We start from the raw sequence: 15,421 nt of genomic DNA, 5'->3' as shown, positions 1-15,421 counted from the left end.
ACACTGAATTCACTGTGGCATGGCGGATAGGGGAAATTTATTGTGGAATATGCAGATTTAAATTGGTGTAAGTCAAGAAATATATAAATTACTGTAAGTTTTTACCAGTAGGTGGCAGTGTGTATGTCAAACCAATGATTCCGAATGGGATCCTCAATTTTTTAAATGCCTTACAGTATCAAAACCTTGAAAAACTTTTGACACACATGGTTTCAATACGATCTCCGCCAAATTTGGGGATTAGACCAATGAAAGCTGTTTTGTGCAAAATTCAAAATAGCGAGTAATGTAGCCAGGAAGAATTTGAACCCCCAGGTTGACGACATTTCATAGGCAATGCAGTTCAAACTGTGAAACTGTAGATGCTGCTAGAGGGCACAAGACACTGACACCGACACTGCACTAGGGATATTGAGAGTAATCCTAATCACGTTGCCAATATCACCCTTTTTTGCATACGGTTCTAGGGTTTGCTAGAGATCCCGGCCAGAAGAATAATAACCTTCTCTGCTTAGGCTTAGCCCCCTAAAAAAATGACAAACTTGGAAAAACAGAAATATCTACACTTGGAAGAAAGGGACAGCCAAGTGGACAGACATTGTATCTAAAACAGTCCGGCTAGATTATCAAATACTACAGACCCCATGGCTGAATTCTGTCAGGTTTTAAGAGCAGAGAGATCCACTCTCAGCTCCCACAGGGCTCGGCTCAGGACAGGGCTCTAATTAACAGTGGTGCTGTTTCGCACAGGAAAAAGTGGGGGCGCACGAGAGACCCTTTACAGTCCCTTGAGTTGAACCCGATTTCACACATTAATGAGGATTGTGACTGATTCAGGCTGCAGCAGTAATTGGTGCCCAATGGGAAGTTGTGCATCTAGGTGCATCTCGTGTGCTGCACAGTCAGCATGCATGCAAGCAATAAAGCCACAATACAATAACATGCCTGTTTCATGGGTTGACCTTAGCTACCAATGCCATTGATTCAATCACAGGGATGTGCTAAACAACACTTATTCAGAGCGTTAGTAAGCAACATATATTTTATTATGTATTGTGAAGAACATCTGAGTGAAATGGATTACTGAACCAAAAAAAAGAAAAAAGCATTGGTTGTTGACTGGATAGAGAGAGATTTGAATTAGGGCTGGCGATATATCTAACGATATGATCATGCGCATCTAATCAGTAAAGATGCTTTCATGATCACCGCTAAATACGCCATCACCTGCTTGTAATTGGAGCATTTAATAGACAGAGCCGTAGATCGCTGACAAGCTACGCCATATCGCGTTCATTATCGCAGATGAATCGCCTTCGATAATGAACGCGATATGGCGTAGCTTGTCAGCGATCTACTGCTCTGTCTATTAAATGCCACTCCAATTATAAGCAGGTGATGGCGATTTTAGCGGTGATCACGGAAGGAGCTTTACTGATTAGATGCGCATGATCATATCGTTAGATATATCGCACAGCCCTAATTTGAATTGGAGTTCCTGTGTTTGTAGGAAAAGGGGTGAGGTTAGCGGGATACATGAGTTTAGAATAAGGTCTTAAGATTTGTTTGGAAAAAACGGATCCTTTTAAGATTCCAAGACACCCACTTTGAAAAGCATTTTTTGCATTTCTTAGGGAGTTTGGGGCATTCCACAAGGAATGTCATTTAACACTTTGGCTAATAGCTAACCACAGCATGAATTAGCATACATCACTATCCTATAAATAAGCTAGTCATTGTAAGTCGTTGAGATACATTGATAGGACATCAATAGTATTTTGAAGATTATTTTTTCATAGTACATTTTGTAATAGTATTTTGCAGTATAGTAATGGTATTTCTCTTTCACAAAAAATTGTCTTTTACAACTAGCCAGACTGGTTCTTGCTGATCAGAGAAGAAGGCATATGTCCGTATGTTCTGAATCTGAGAGCGTTTTGCAACTGCAGTCTGGTCTAAAAAGCTCAGTGTGAAACCCAAACAAATCCTGGTCCAAACAAGACCTGCTGCCAAAGACGGTGGGTATGGTTTTCTGATTCAGAGTATGGAGTGTTGTACAGCGACAGCTTGAGGTGTGTGGGTCTTCTGCTCCTCAAACCCAAGCTTGTTGAACAAGCATGACCGGAATAGAGCCTCATACATAAAGCAGATTGCTCGGTTGTACCACAAGAGCCAAAGACGAAGTGTAATTTCCTTTTCAGAGGTACAAAAACATCTTAATTTTAGAAAATGTTGCAAACATTGTAATTTTTTTTTTTTTAACCGCTGATTTCTGAAGGCATTGTGTTGTATGATTTAATGTTATGATTAAATTAATAGTAGTAATACACCAGCTGAAGTGTGACTTCTACCTCAGAGGCAGGGAACATTTACAGCTAGGCATATTACATTAGTACTATTTACACTGCTGATTGTTACTCTAATTTTAAAGACACTGGAAGTATTGAGAATACTCTTGGTTTAGCAAACATCCATGTATTGAGGAGCGTAGAAGAAAAAGACCACAAAGAAAGCTAGATAACACCCATGTGAGTCAGACCTCTGATAGTACACCAAAGGCTCTCTGAAAATAATCATACAATAAGACCAGGGACCCTACAGGGCTTCATCAACCTCTCTCTCTCTCTATCTCTCTCTCTCCTTTTATCTGTTTTTTCTTCCTCTGTGACTCTGCCCAAAATCTTCAAAGTGAATAGGAGAGAACAACCACATTGCCTCTGAATTTCAGAGAGACTGCTTTCACACACCTGGCCGTGTGTTTCAAAATATGTGCATGCATGTGGGTACAGCGTATGCATACTGCATTGGTTATTGTTCTGTGTGAGCTGCAGCAGAGCGCGGTGATTTATGATTAACGACGTTTCTCCGTTGGCCCCTGCACACCGCCCAAACCCTCTTTTATGCTACCAAAAATAGACAAAGTGCAGCGCCACTTTTAATGACAACCTCTTCTGATCGATGCTCCTCTCATGCATGGAAGCAACACAAAGACAAGTCTTTCAACCAGACAGCCTCGCCGCATGGGGAGGAGGTTTTCGGAGGGCCCGCTTTTGAAGATTTGGACAGGCCTTTTTCCTCCCACTGTGCATGGAACAGTGATGGGCAGGCACTCGGTTGCAGGAGTGAGCACAGCCTATAGCGGACCTAGAGCTGGATGGAGAGAACGTGAAGGAACAGGAGTTTCATGTTTCTTTTATAGTGCAGCGCTTGTGTTTTACTCTGAAATATTTCTGAGGAGGCATTGGGAGCTTGAAAGTCCTCTTGTAGTGAGAAATGGTTTGAAGTGAACAACTCGCAATGAGATATTCTGGGTTTGAGAAAGTCTAGTACAAAAGCGGCATAGAACAATGGATTTCTCAACAAATCAACTCAAGAAGATCCAGTAGCATATACCTTGCTTTCTCAGGCATGCACGGTAAGTCAAAAATTGATCGGCAAGTTCCATTTGAGCTGGAACTGATGAGCCAATCATCAGTTGCTAATTGACAACAAATTGACCAAAATACATCACAAGTGCACCTTGTACCTTAAATTGCAAGGCCTGTGGGAGTTTGAAGTGCTCTGAATAGTGTCTTCATTTTTTTTACCTGATGGTGGTGGATAACCATTATCCTCTCATCATTGACGTCCAAGCATTAACTGCTGGAGAGGACGGTGTCTGACATTTTCCTGTTTCTGGACAGCTATACCAAAAACGTTCAACAACTCCGTTAGACTGGTAACATTCTGAACTGAATTCATTTAGAGTCTGTATTCAACATTCACAGCTGAAACAGCCTTTAAAATAGTTTAAACTTAGGTTAAACTACTGCATGTCTGCCCATAGAAAATAAATAATTATAAAAAATTACCAACTGATTATCAGCACACATCTATTGATTCACAACATTGCCACTACGTTGCAGTTACTTATTGGCAATGTCACAAAGTTATGTTGTGGCGACGTAACTGATCAATTGCAATTTCTGTAAACATTTCAAATACATTTTAATGTAAAAATGACAGTTTCTACATTCAATCTTTTTTTTATTTATTTATGACATTTTAAAAATAACAATTCATTGACATGTATTAAAGCTGATGTTCCACAGAACTAATAAAAGTAATAATAGTGATAAGTGCTTTGCTTTCAGAGAGAAAGAGGTTGTCTTTTAAAAAAGAAACAAATCTTTACACAGTAAGAGTCACATGGACCTTACAAATCCATCCACATCCCATCCGCTATAACATAATTCTACACTGACACAAAGGAGGCAATTTCTGAATGTTTGTGCTGTTCAGATACACCTGATCAAATTGCTTTCATCTCTTCTGTGCATGAAAATGTATAGTTAAAACAGCTTCTTAGCTTCAGCCCAATTCTATGCTTCACAGATTAGTAATAGAAAATATATATGCGCTTCAAGAACCTAATGTTAAAGTTACTGATTAAGACAAGAGCACTTATTGCATCCATATCTTGTCTCAGAATTCAGAAGACAAAAATGCCTTGAGACAACTCCACCTCTGATGCCAGTCTGAAGGGAAGTTTTAACGTGCTAGACAGTTTCTTGTCTATTGTCATGCACTGATACGTACAGATCACTCTTTTGTACAGTACTCAGCATGCAGATACTTCCTATGCTCATTTCATAAGCAGATGTACATAAACAAGCATGAGGAAATTCAGTGGATGTGTTTCTGAGGCATAAAACACTTCTTCATAACAGACATGGAATCTCAAGATTTGCATAAACTAATTAAATAAATTCAGCCCCAGACAAGTATTGAATCAACAATGAATCAAGGTACCTGTGAAATTTACAATCATGTTTAAACACAAAGCAAAAATTGTAAAAAGTTAATAATTTTTACTGGGGTGTGTCATTCTTGTCTTGAGTAAATATTAGTGGCCATCAGAAAACACTTTGTGCGAGATGCCTCTTTTGCTTTTCAAATACGATTTCATACCTTGAACATCACAAAAAAGCTGAGCTGATCAAACGTGAAGGTAAATGTCCTCTAACATCTCTCATGTGAGAGGAATTCTTAGTTTTTTTTTTCCTACAGCAGCAGTGATCTAACAGAGTGTATCCTCCAGACCAGCAAGGGGGAGATAAAAAAATGTAAACCACTATCTTCTACATCATCATTTTGTGTAAAACTCAAAATGTATCAGTTTTCATTTAAAAAATGCCTATTAGTACAGTACACTTTACATAATGACCATGATTTACTGCATACATTGCATCTAAACATTCACATGTATCACAAAAATGTCTCTGATGTCAGACATCAGTAGCCAGTGTCACGCACCCGAGTCCACTCTCACAGCAAAGTGAAGAGCATTCAGTCTTTCTGATAAATAAATAAATAAATCAGATAATACAATTAAAATACTTAAAATGCCACTATTATCGTGTACTGTAGGTCTCCCCTTACTACAAACACAGTATTTATGTCCTTTTAAACACAGTGCTTTCAGTCGATCAAACATTTATGGAGCCCAACAAGAGCACACAATGAAAAGCAGCCATTATTGAACAGTAATGGTATTAAAGTTATTCTGAATTACGGCAAAAAGACCATGATAAAGAACTGGCACTATGGCACCAGAAAGCCTTTCTTCCTCACTTCTATCCTGTGTTCACTCTATCCTGTACACACCTTTGAAGGGATAGTTCACCCAAAAACAAAAAGCTTTACTGCTATATATAATGCAATACATAATGCTATATATATATATATAATATGATATATATATATATATATATATATATATATATATATATAGACACTTTTCAGCAGATGGCTTGAATACTGTGCAATGTTTTGGGGGTGGGAATCATTCTAGAATAAAATAATAATTGAATAACACTAACAGAAACAACTTTTTTTTTAAAACATAAGTTAAAAATATTTATGTAATCTCTTAAGTAATCTCTTTCCACTTAAGCTTTCATAGGCCAAATTGCCATTGTTTTTATCTTATTCAAAATGACTACAAAGTAACAATTAATATTATGATTTTATTATATTATTTAAATAAAAATAATTAAACAAAAAATAAATATACTGTAATAGCATTTAATGGACATTTTAAAATTGGAAATTTAATAAATACAATTTTATTTTATAGTACAACCGTAAAATTATTATAATAAAAGTATTTTTAAAATAAATGCACTGCTGCAACACTGTTCATTTAGACATGTGTTCTCAGTCGAAACTGTTTCAACCTATGCAATTTGACAATCGCACAAAGCCATATGATACTATCTGCTTAATTTTTTAAATATATTTTGGAACCCTAAAAAAATTCTGTCATTATTTACTCACCCTCATGCCAAAAATCATATGACTTCTTTATTCTGTAAAATAGGACGAATATATTTCAAAGAATGATTTAAAGATCCAACCAATGAAATAGTACTGACTTTCACCGTATGGACAAAAACAGTGTGGCATTTTTCAAAACATTGTTTTGTGTTTCTCACACTGAAGTTATACACGTCTGGAACAACATCAAGGTGAGTAAATGACAGAATTTTCATTTTTGGGTGAACTATCCCTTTACATCAACCCACACTGCACTCACTGTGTGGCATTGCAGTTTCTGAGATGTCGCAGTGGTCATCTTTAGGTCTGTGCCTCTGGAGGGGTAAGCCTGGCTCACAAGTAGCTGTGGATGGAGCCAGACCCATCGCTCCCCGACAGAACAGTCCCTTTGCTGTGGCTGCGGATGCTTCGCCTCCGTTGAAGTTCCTGTACGGTCGTCGCAGAGGTCCACGGCGCGAGGGAGGAGCTCTACGCAGGCACAGAGAAGGGAAAGCTGAACCCAGCCAGACAGCAGGCTGGACAAGAAATCACATCGCCTTGTTCGGTAGTGGGTGGTAAAGGCTCCGGAGCGGGGCCTCGGTAACCGTTCAGTCTTGCCCATGCTATTGGCCGCCCAGGCCTCAGCAGTCCATTGTTATTGTCCAATCGGGGAAGGGGAGGTAATAACGGTGGTCCATTAGAGATGGGTGTAGCCCAACCATTGGACTGCAAGGACGAGGAATAAGAAGAACCGCTGATAAACTGCTTCCCTGACACGTTTCCTTCTGCTGTGTCGGGCGAGCTGCTACAGTCCATGGGCTCTGTGAGGCTCAGTCGCTCCTTCTCCACCTCTTCATCCTCCTCTTCTTCTACCCGTTCTAAAGACACCATATCTAAGTCCAGAACCAGGCCTGAGTCCACCACCTCGTCTTGCCATACTTCTGCCTCGTTCTCTTTCATTCTGTCTCTGAGATATTCAGTCCTCTCCTCCTCTTGGTCCCAGGAGGGTAGCTGTCGTCCCAGCTCGGGGGTGCATGGCAGGGAGCGACACCTTCGAGGAGGGCCCCGGAGCCCCAGGCTCCCGTTTAGTGGTTGGGAGGCACAGGGGTCTGGAGGAGGGTGGAAGGGTAAAGGTAAGGGAGATGACAGATTTACTAGGGGTGTCGAACAGCTTGATGCGACCACCGTTGAGGTCTTGGCGAAGAGAGAATGGGTTGACACGTGCAGGTGTGCCTAACACGGTGAAGTGGCAGGGGGCAATACGTCTGATTGACTACGGGACAGGCGCTGGTCACCAGGAAGCATGGAGAGCTTCTCCTCCTATACGGACTGACGTCAATCACAATGGGCTCTGAGGAAACCACAACAAGGATTGGTTGTCAGAGGACTGAGAAAACTGCTAAATTATTTATTGGTGGATGTAAAAAGAGTAATAAAAAAAGTGATTTTAGTCTCTTATGTTCACCAAGGCTGCATTTAATTATTATTTTTTAATTGTAAAATATTATTACAATTTAGAAAAAAACTTTCTATTTAAAAAATCTATCTATTTTAAAATTACTACTACTGTTAATGTATTGCACTGATTTAATCCTTTCAACCCCTGCCTGTGTTATCTGTAACATACTTACCTAGAATGATTGGAGCTTCACTCATCTTCCTCTCTCTCTCTATCCTCTCAAGTGTCACTACTATTTCAGAAAAGGCAGGACGACTGTCTGCACTCATCTACCACAGAAAGAGCATAACAAATTAAATACAACTGAGAGCATGACATGTACACTACACTGAACTTCTGAGTGTATATATGCATATGTGGCTTACATTGCAGCAACTGACAGCCAGAAGAAGGAATGAAGGTGGACAGTCTCCCACCATATGCTCAAAGGTGTCCACATCCAGCCCAAAATCCTACAGACAAACAGCCAGATGATATTTACTGCTCTGTCCAGGCATCTTCACATGAAAATTTAAGATTAATCTGGATGTTTGCAATAATTAACAATGTGTTGTTTTCTAAAAATAAATAAATAAAAAGATAAAAATAGGAAAAACCTATTTTTATGGAAATATACTACACCATGCTGCTTCACCAGCAGAGGGAGACATGAAATTAAAAAGTAAACATTGATATCAAAGTCTAATCTGAAGTGGTCATGAAAAATTTAACTTCGTTGAATTCTTAGAATGGATCTGAATACACTATATGCTTATGCATATGCACACATCATATTTAGAAATAAACACGGGAGCAAAGAAAACAAAAGCAAAATAATCATATTATTTTTGCATTAATTTGATTACATTTTAGTATAACAGATATATTTTGTGTTTTAATACAATTGCAGAATATAAACATTTCAGTTATCATTACCCAGACATAGAAAATATAAACATAGGCTGAGGCTAGATTAAATTTAGCTACTAATTATTAGTTATTAAAGTAATCTGAACAGTTTTATTTTTTAAGCTTGATCAGTTGATTGACATGATTCTGTGGTTGATTCTATGCTTCATTTGGTGGTGTGCAGTTATGTACCTCTGTTCGTGGGAGGATATCTGGGTCAGCCTCAATTCGAGCAATAATCTCACAAAGGATTATTCCGTACGCAAAAACATCCACCTATGGTATGAAAATGAGATGAATAAAGTTTCACAGGCACACAAGTAGAGTTGGACGCTGACTTGTTAGTGTTGAAAGATAAGAAACCTTCTCATTGTACAGCTCTCCTCTTAACATTTCCGGAGCCATCCAGTAGGGGGAGCCCACAACAGCCAACGGCTGCTTTTCAACACCATCACTGTAGACAAGCAAGACAAAGCATAGGTTTTTTTATATCAATATTTGGCCTATGTTTGGAATATAGCCTTTCTGGATAGCTGTCATACTTTTGGTTGTGTCTCTATTTAAGTACTGATCCATTTAAATGTCATCATCAAATGTGTGTCAAAAGGAGAGATGTACTGACCTGTAATCAGGGATTTTCTCTGCCAGCCCAAAGTCCCCAACCACAGCAGTAAAAGCACCATTGTCACAACGGACCAGACAGTTCTGTATAGTACAGTAGTCTAGTCAGGGTATTTCATAGGATATAATGGTAGAGTATTTCAAGGTTCTTAGCCTTATTCATAGAATACTGCATTGATGACATTTTTGTAGGCCAAAACCCAAAACGAGTTAAAATGTTAGCATGTCTGTTTGAATACATTGATTATTAAGGAAATTTAACCTCATCACGCTGACCAATTAAACTCATCTATTCACTAATTTACTTTTAAAGCCTCATTGTGTTTATAATCACAATCTTGCAAACAATTCCTACTCAGATTTTCAGGTAAATGTTTTTTAAATATAGACTAAAATATTGTTATCAGAAGCGTAATGTTAGTGACGTTAAAATCATGCAACCAGTGTGTTATTTGTTCAATTTGTACTTCTGGAGATTGTATTTAGACATCAAAATTCATCAAATTAGTGTTCCTTTATGAATATGATCATGACTAACAAAATGTGTATGAATCAACTTTTGCTAATCACAGCTTAGTTTCTGCACTAATCAAAAAAAGCCCATGAAAAATCTACTTTTTTCAAGAAAAACGGTGATGGTTGGCCTATAAAAACACGACATCACTGCAATGCTCTTTTTTGTCCCATGTCTCCAGCGTGCAGCAAGCACAAAATGAACAGACAGAGCTGCTGGCACAATAAACCATATATGACTGTCATTGTGTCTGTACCTTTGATGTAAGATCTCGGTGGAAAATGCCCTTGCTGTGTAGATACTGCAGCCCTCTTGCAATGTCCAGAGACAGACCTATCCTCACGATCCATGACAGATATATGTCACTGTCCAGCAGCTGCTCCAGATTGCCCCCATTTATGTACTGTAAACGGTGACATTACATTTATTATCATATCAACCCGACAGTCCATTTACTCCTGAAGTCTGGATTTCTATGCAATGTCTTACCTCTGTAAGAGCATGAAGCTGTCCTTCATGAACACACACACCCCAAAACCTAATGAAGGTGAGAACAACTTTTTATTTTCTATATTTTTTGTATTCCTTTTGTGAATATGTACTTTCAACCTGGGATCATTTTTCAACAGGATACATATAAATTTTATCACATTAAAGTCAGACCCTACAAATACATAACCCAAGAAAAATATTATTTATGCCATTACACTGTTGTATTTTATATCATTCAATGAATACAGAGAGAAGTATTCCCGGTTTTATGTACAAAAAAGGACCAATGTTAAATCCCACACCTGAGGATGTTGGGGTGGCAAAGGCGGTTCATGAGTTGCACCTCTCTCAGCATGTTGGCTTTGTTGCTGGCCAGTGTGTTCATCTTCAGAGCCATCACCTGCCCTGTGATCCTGTGCTGCACCTGCACAACACACACACACACACACACTTATTCAGAGACTTATTCATTTGTATGATACATGTACTAGACCAGAGATGCCCAAACAAGCCCATGACCCTTTGCCTTTTTGATTTGGCGTGCCATGCTACAGCTGGTACTCAACCAAAACAAGTATTTTACCACCATGGGTACCTTAGTCATATCTTCAGCAAATGCATTTGCAGCTTTTGACTGCTAATTGGAGATTTAACCATAGACTTCTACAGGTGAACATATCAAAGCACATTTTTGAGAGTAGCAATCAACCTTGCCTTGTCAAGGGGCAAAATCTGACTGTTGTAATCAGCAGATATTCTAAGAAAAGCACTGTAGTTCATAGAATTCATATGCACAGGAACAAATTTAGTACTTTTAAACATATGTAAATGTGTTTGTTATTTAGAACAAATTAAAGCAGCATAATAAATGTCAAAACTGAGAGCATGTATTTATGTTCAGGATACATGGTAGGAAACATTTAAGGGCAATTTTTTTTAATGTGATTGAACATTTACTTTTGAATCAAATCAGATTTTTGGCCTGTTGTATTAAAGGGTTTGGGCATCTCTTACCATTTAAAATCAATATTTTTTGCTGTATCAGTTAAATGAAAAAATTTTATTTATGCATTTAGCAGACGCTTTTATCCAAAGCGACTAAAAGTGCATTCAGGCTATCAAGAATATTTTTTTTACCTATCATGTGTTCCTGGGGAATCGAACTCCCAACCTTGTGCTTGATAGCACAATGCTCTACCAATTGAGCTACAGGAACATTAAAAAAAGTTGCACCCCCCCCCCACACTTTCCCAGCTTCACCTCTATACATCTGCTACAGGGTGATTGCATGTGTGTTATATATGTTTTTTTCATATATGTTATATGTGCAGCATCAGTATTTCTTACGTGCTCATAGCAACATGTTTGTGGATGTTTTGGAAGTAGCGAGTCTAAGCAGCAGCAGCAGTGTAGCAGATATATTCTGCCAAGACCAAACACATTAACATTGTCATGTATATTACTATGTTAAACTCTCAGAGAGTTGTTATAACAGAAATAATTATATATATTAATATCAAGCTTCTGTATGTAGAAACTGTAGGGTGCTTATCATCTCCCATAATTTTTAACTTTTCAAAATATTTCAATTGTACACTATGCCGGAGTGCCTAAAACTCCACATCTGGCCAGCACAGCAGAGTATGTTCATTCAGTCACGTTAATAACCTGTTCTCATTCAGGATAAAATCTACTGTACATCTGCACAAGAGTATCTAAAGCTGTATCTAAAGCTTTTTCTGGCCCTACTAGGCAGAATTACTCCGCAACATGCGTTAGACTGACATAAATATGGCTTTGTGTGTTTTTGAGGTAGAGAGAGTTGGAGAAAGATCCAGTAGAGTATACTGAGTATTAAAGCCATTAGTGCACTAACAGGCTTTCTGGATTTCCCATCATCCCATCTGACCAGCAGGAAACCAGGACATCATCACAGCAACGTCACACACACAAAACATGGGCATCACCAAACACCGCAACATACACCAGCCCATGTATATAAATCAGATATCAGGCCGACTTTGATTTATAACTATTTGAGAACCGCATGTCAGTAATACATTCATATTTCAAACTGTGCCTTACAGAGTCATTTGTCATTTAGACTTAATTCTTTTATTACACTTTTTTGCGGTGACACCAAATGTTTTATACATTTTGACTTCTAAAAAGGAAAATGAAAGACAAATGAGTTTTCTTGAGGTGGCACAAACACAAACCACTTTCATTAAACATTAAATTTTTCAAAAGTTACATTCACAGCTTTCTGCAATGATATGTAGTTGTTTAGGCCTACTGTCGAGCAAAAATATAAATATTCAAAAATGTACCAAAACTGCTCTGCTTTTCTTTATTTATAGATACAAATAAAAGTTATGCATTAGAAATTAGACCTCTTTAGTTACTTTACTGTATTTTCTGACTTTACTGTAACCACTAATGAAGTATGACAGCTACTATGACAGCTCACACGCACACACACACGCACACGCACACACACACACACAAAACAGTAAAGAATAAAATAAAATTACATTGTGGTCCACAATGTTCTTAAAAAGTATGAAAGGAGTGTCTGTTATTAAATATGGGACAATGATGGACAAACTTTCAAATGAAAGCAATAGACATGGGCCAATAAGCACACACACACCCCTCTGTGAAGAGGCAGACAGATTAGGGCAGGTTGGTAATCTGATTATACTGTCGAGTACAACCAACCTGTTTTATCATTAATCATATACACTGCTGCTCTTAACATGGACACATATGACTCTGTTGTATTATATACAAGATGAATGAGACTGTGAGACTTCAGGATATGTGTCTTTTTTTAAACTACACAGTTATTCAAATTCCAGTGTATGCTTTCAAATTGGTTTAAACTATTTCTTTGTGAACAATGTTCTGAATCCATTTCTTTTTTTGACACAAAATTGAAATGATCATTAAAAAATTGCTATATTAATTATGGATTATTTGTAATATTATAATAAATGTTTATGGCGTTTTATTTTATGGCTATTATTAAACAATGCTTTTTTTAACAGCACTGCTATTCTTTAATGAAAACATTTTAACAAAAATGTTATCATGTTAACTGGTTTTCATTAATCATTAACATTACTGAATCAAGCTAAATACATTAATTTATACCAACATTTATACCAACAAAGCTAAATTTTATCATTTAAAAATTGCTGGTGAAAATTTTGACAGAAGTCCCGTTTATTGGTAGACAAAATAGACAAAATTTTACTAAAATAAATAAAAGTAACAAAAAATAAACAAATAAAAAGTTTTACACACACATATTGGTCAAACTGAATACTGATAATCAGTTTCCATTATAAACTATAGTTTAAGGTTGTAAATCAGAGGCTCATCTCTCATCTCACAAGTCATTGTGAATTAATTTCACTAGCGGCCTGAATGCTCAGAATTAATAGTATTTTATGAAATCCATGGACTGTTCAAATCATGAAAACTCTCTCTTACTGCTTCTTAACTTGACTAATTATTTAAAGTGCAAATCATCAGAAGGTGCAACCAAACATCTGTCAGAAAAAAACTTGACCACTGTAAAAAATCTACGACCATGGATTATCATTGGTAGATATAAAAAGAGGCAAAGTTACCTTAAAGACTTCTGAGAAGAACCCGGATCCGATTTTTTCACAGCAAAAATCGTCAATCCGTGCAAGGCTGGACACGGCACTCCGCAGAGCCCGGTACGACGAAGGCCGGATCCGGTTAGGCCCGTAAAGGGCATGCGGTGGGGGTTCACATGTTTCTTGGTTATCATCTTGATCCATTATGATGGACAAACAGGCGGCGGGTCCCTTTAACGCAACCAAGTCCAAATATCCATATCCCGCGTCAGATGCACTACAAACAATCACTTACAAAAACAGCTCAATAACCAATAAACCACATAAAACTACCCGATTAATTATTCTCCAAAAAGGGCAAATGAACGCAAATGATGAAAAGTGCGCTCGAGCTCTTTCTCGAAAGATGCGGTTGCCATGGTTCATTTTCCGGTCGCTCGCGTGGTCCTTAAATCAGCCTGCGCTCCAGAAAGGTCGCGCGCTCTCGCCAGCAGCTCTGAAAAACAGATCTGTCCTCTCCAATATCTGTAGCTGTACCGGTAGCTTCACCCCCAACGGCTTTTACAAAAACCCACCTGCAAAAGGGTTAAATATGGTTTAAAAATAAGTAACGTCTCATTACACATTAATAGACATGGCTTTATAAATCACTAAGACTGAGTAGCCTAAATAGTGCTATCGATATGGAGAGGTGCAGCTTTAATGTCTATTGGACAAATTTAACTGAACACTTTTTGAATTAACATAGAACGCAGCCCAATACTTCTAACGTCTAGAAGAAATGCGGTGTGTCCGCACCATCTGTCGAGTCTGGCTGCAGACAGGATCCATTGCGGATTGTTGCTGAAATGACATGATCGCTAAAGGGCTTGCTCTAAATGCAATTCGCTTTTCACCTTTATTAATTTTCAAAGCGAATACCGTTTTGCTGACTTAGCTGGTTATTATTTTCTATTAGACATGCGATATAATAAAATGTCATGCACATGCAACCGGGGACGGCACGCGCGCAGCCGGGCCAATGCGGCTCCCTTAGGATATGATATGGCACTCTAACGTTACCTGATTTTAGCAGGATCGAAGAAAAGACTTTCTTGTTTGGGCACCAACGTTGCATTTAGCAGATATTCAGTGGTTTGTCAACAACATCTCATCCTCAAGTTGTCACCGTCCGTCTCGGCCATCTGTAGTGAACGCTTATGCCGCTTGTAAATTTGCCCGTTCATTGGAGAAGAATAGGGGCAGGTCTTGGCAAGGCTGGACATTGCGCGTCGAGCATGCGCAGTAACTGCTCCAACGTGTGCCAGCGTGATTCTGCACTATTGCGATTCTGCACTGCATTCACAGCCGGACAAAAAAGGCTGCAAATCGTATCTTGACTGAGTTTAAAAGCGTCCACTATGCACGTCAAATATATATTGTTTTTACATCAATCAAGGATTCGAGCCAATGAGAGGCCAGTGCGCTGGCGTGGCTGAACTATGATGTCATCTTTAAATTTCATGTCACACTGCAACGTACATAAAGATGCTTCAGTGT

At 38.3% G+C, this 15,421-nt stretch overlaps 1 pseudogene; it reads right to left on the bottom strand.

Annotated features, from left to right (window-relative positions):
• Positions 1-6,557: 6,557 nt before the first annotated feature.
• Positions 6,558-15,115, bottom strand: LOC113070602 (dual specificity testis-specific protein kinase 2-like; annotated as a pseudogene).
• Positions 15,116-15,421: the final 306 nt, after the last annotated feature.

Source organism: Carassius auratus, unplaced genomic scaffold (genome assembly GCF_003368295.1).
Source record: "Carassius auratus strain Wakin unplaced genomic scaffold, ASM336829v1 scaf_tig00004606, whole genome shotgun sequence".
In the NCBI taxonomy this organism is placed as follows: Eukaryota; Metazoa; Chordata; class Actinopteri; order Cypriniformes; family Cyprinidae; genus Carassius; species Carassius auratus.
Note: the sequence above shows the minus strand (reverse complement) of the source record. Positions and strands in the feature narration are given on the sequence as shown.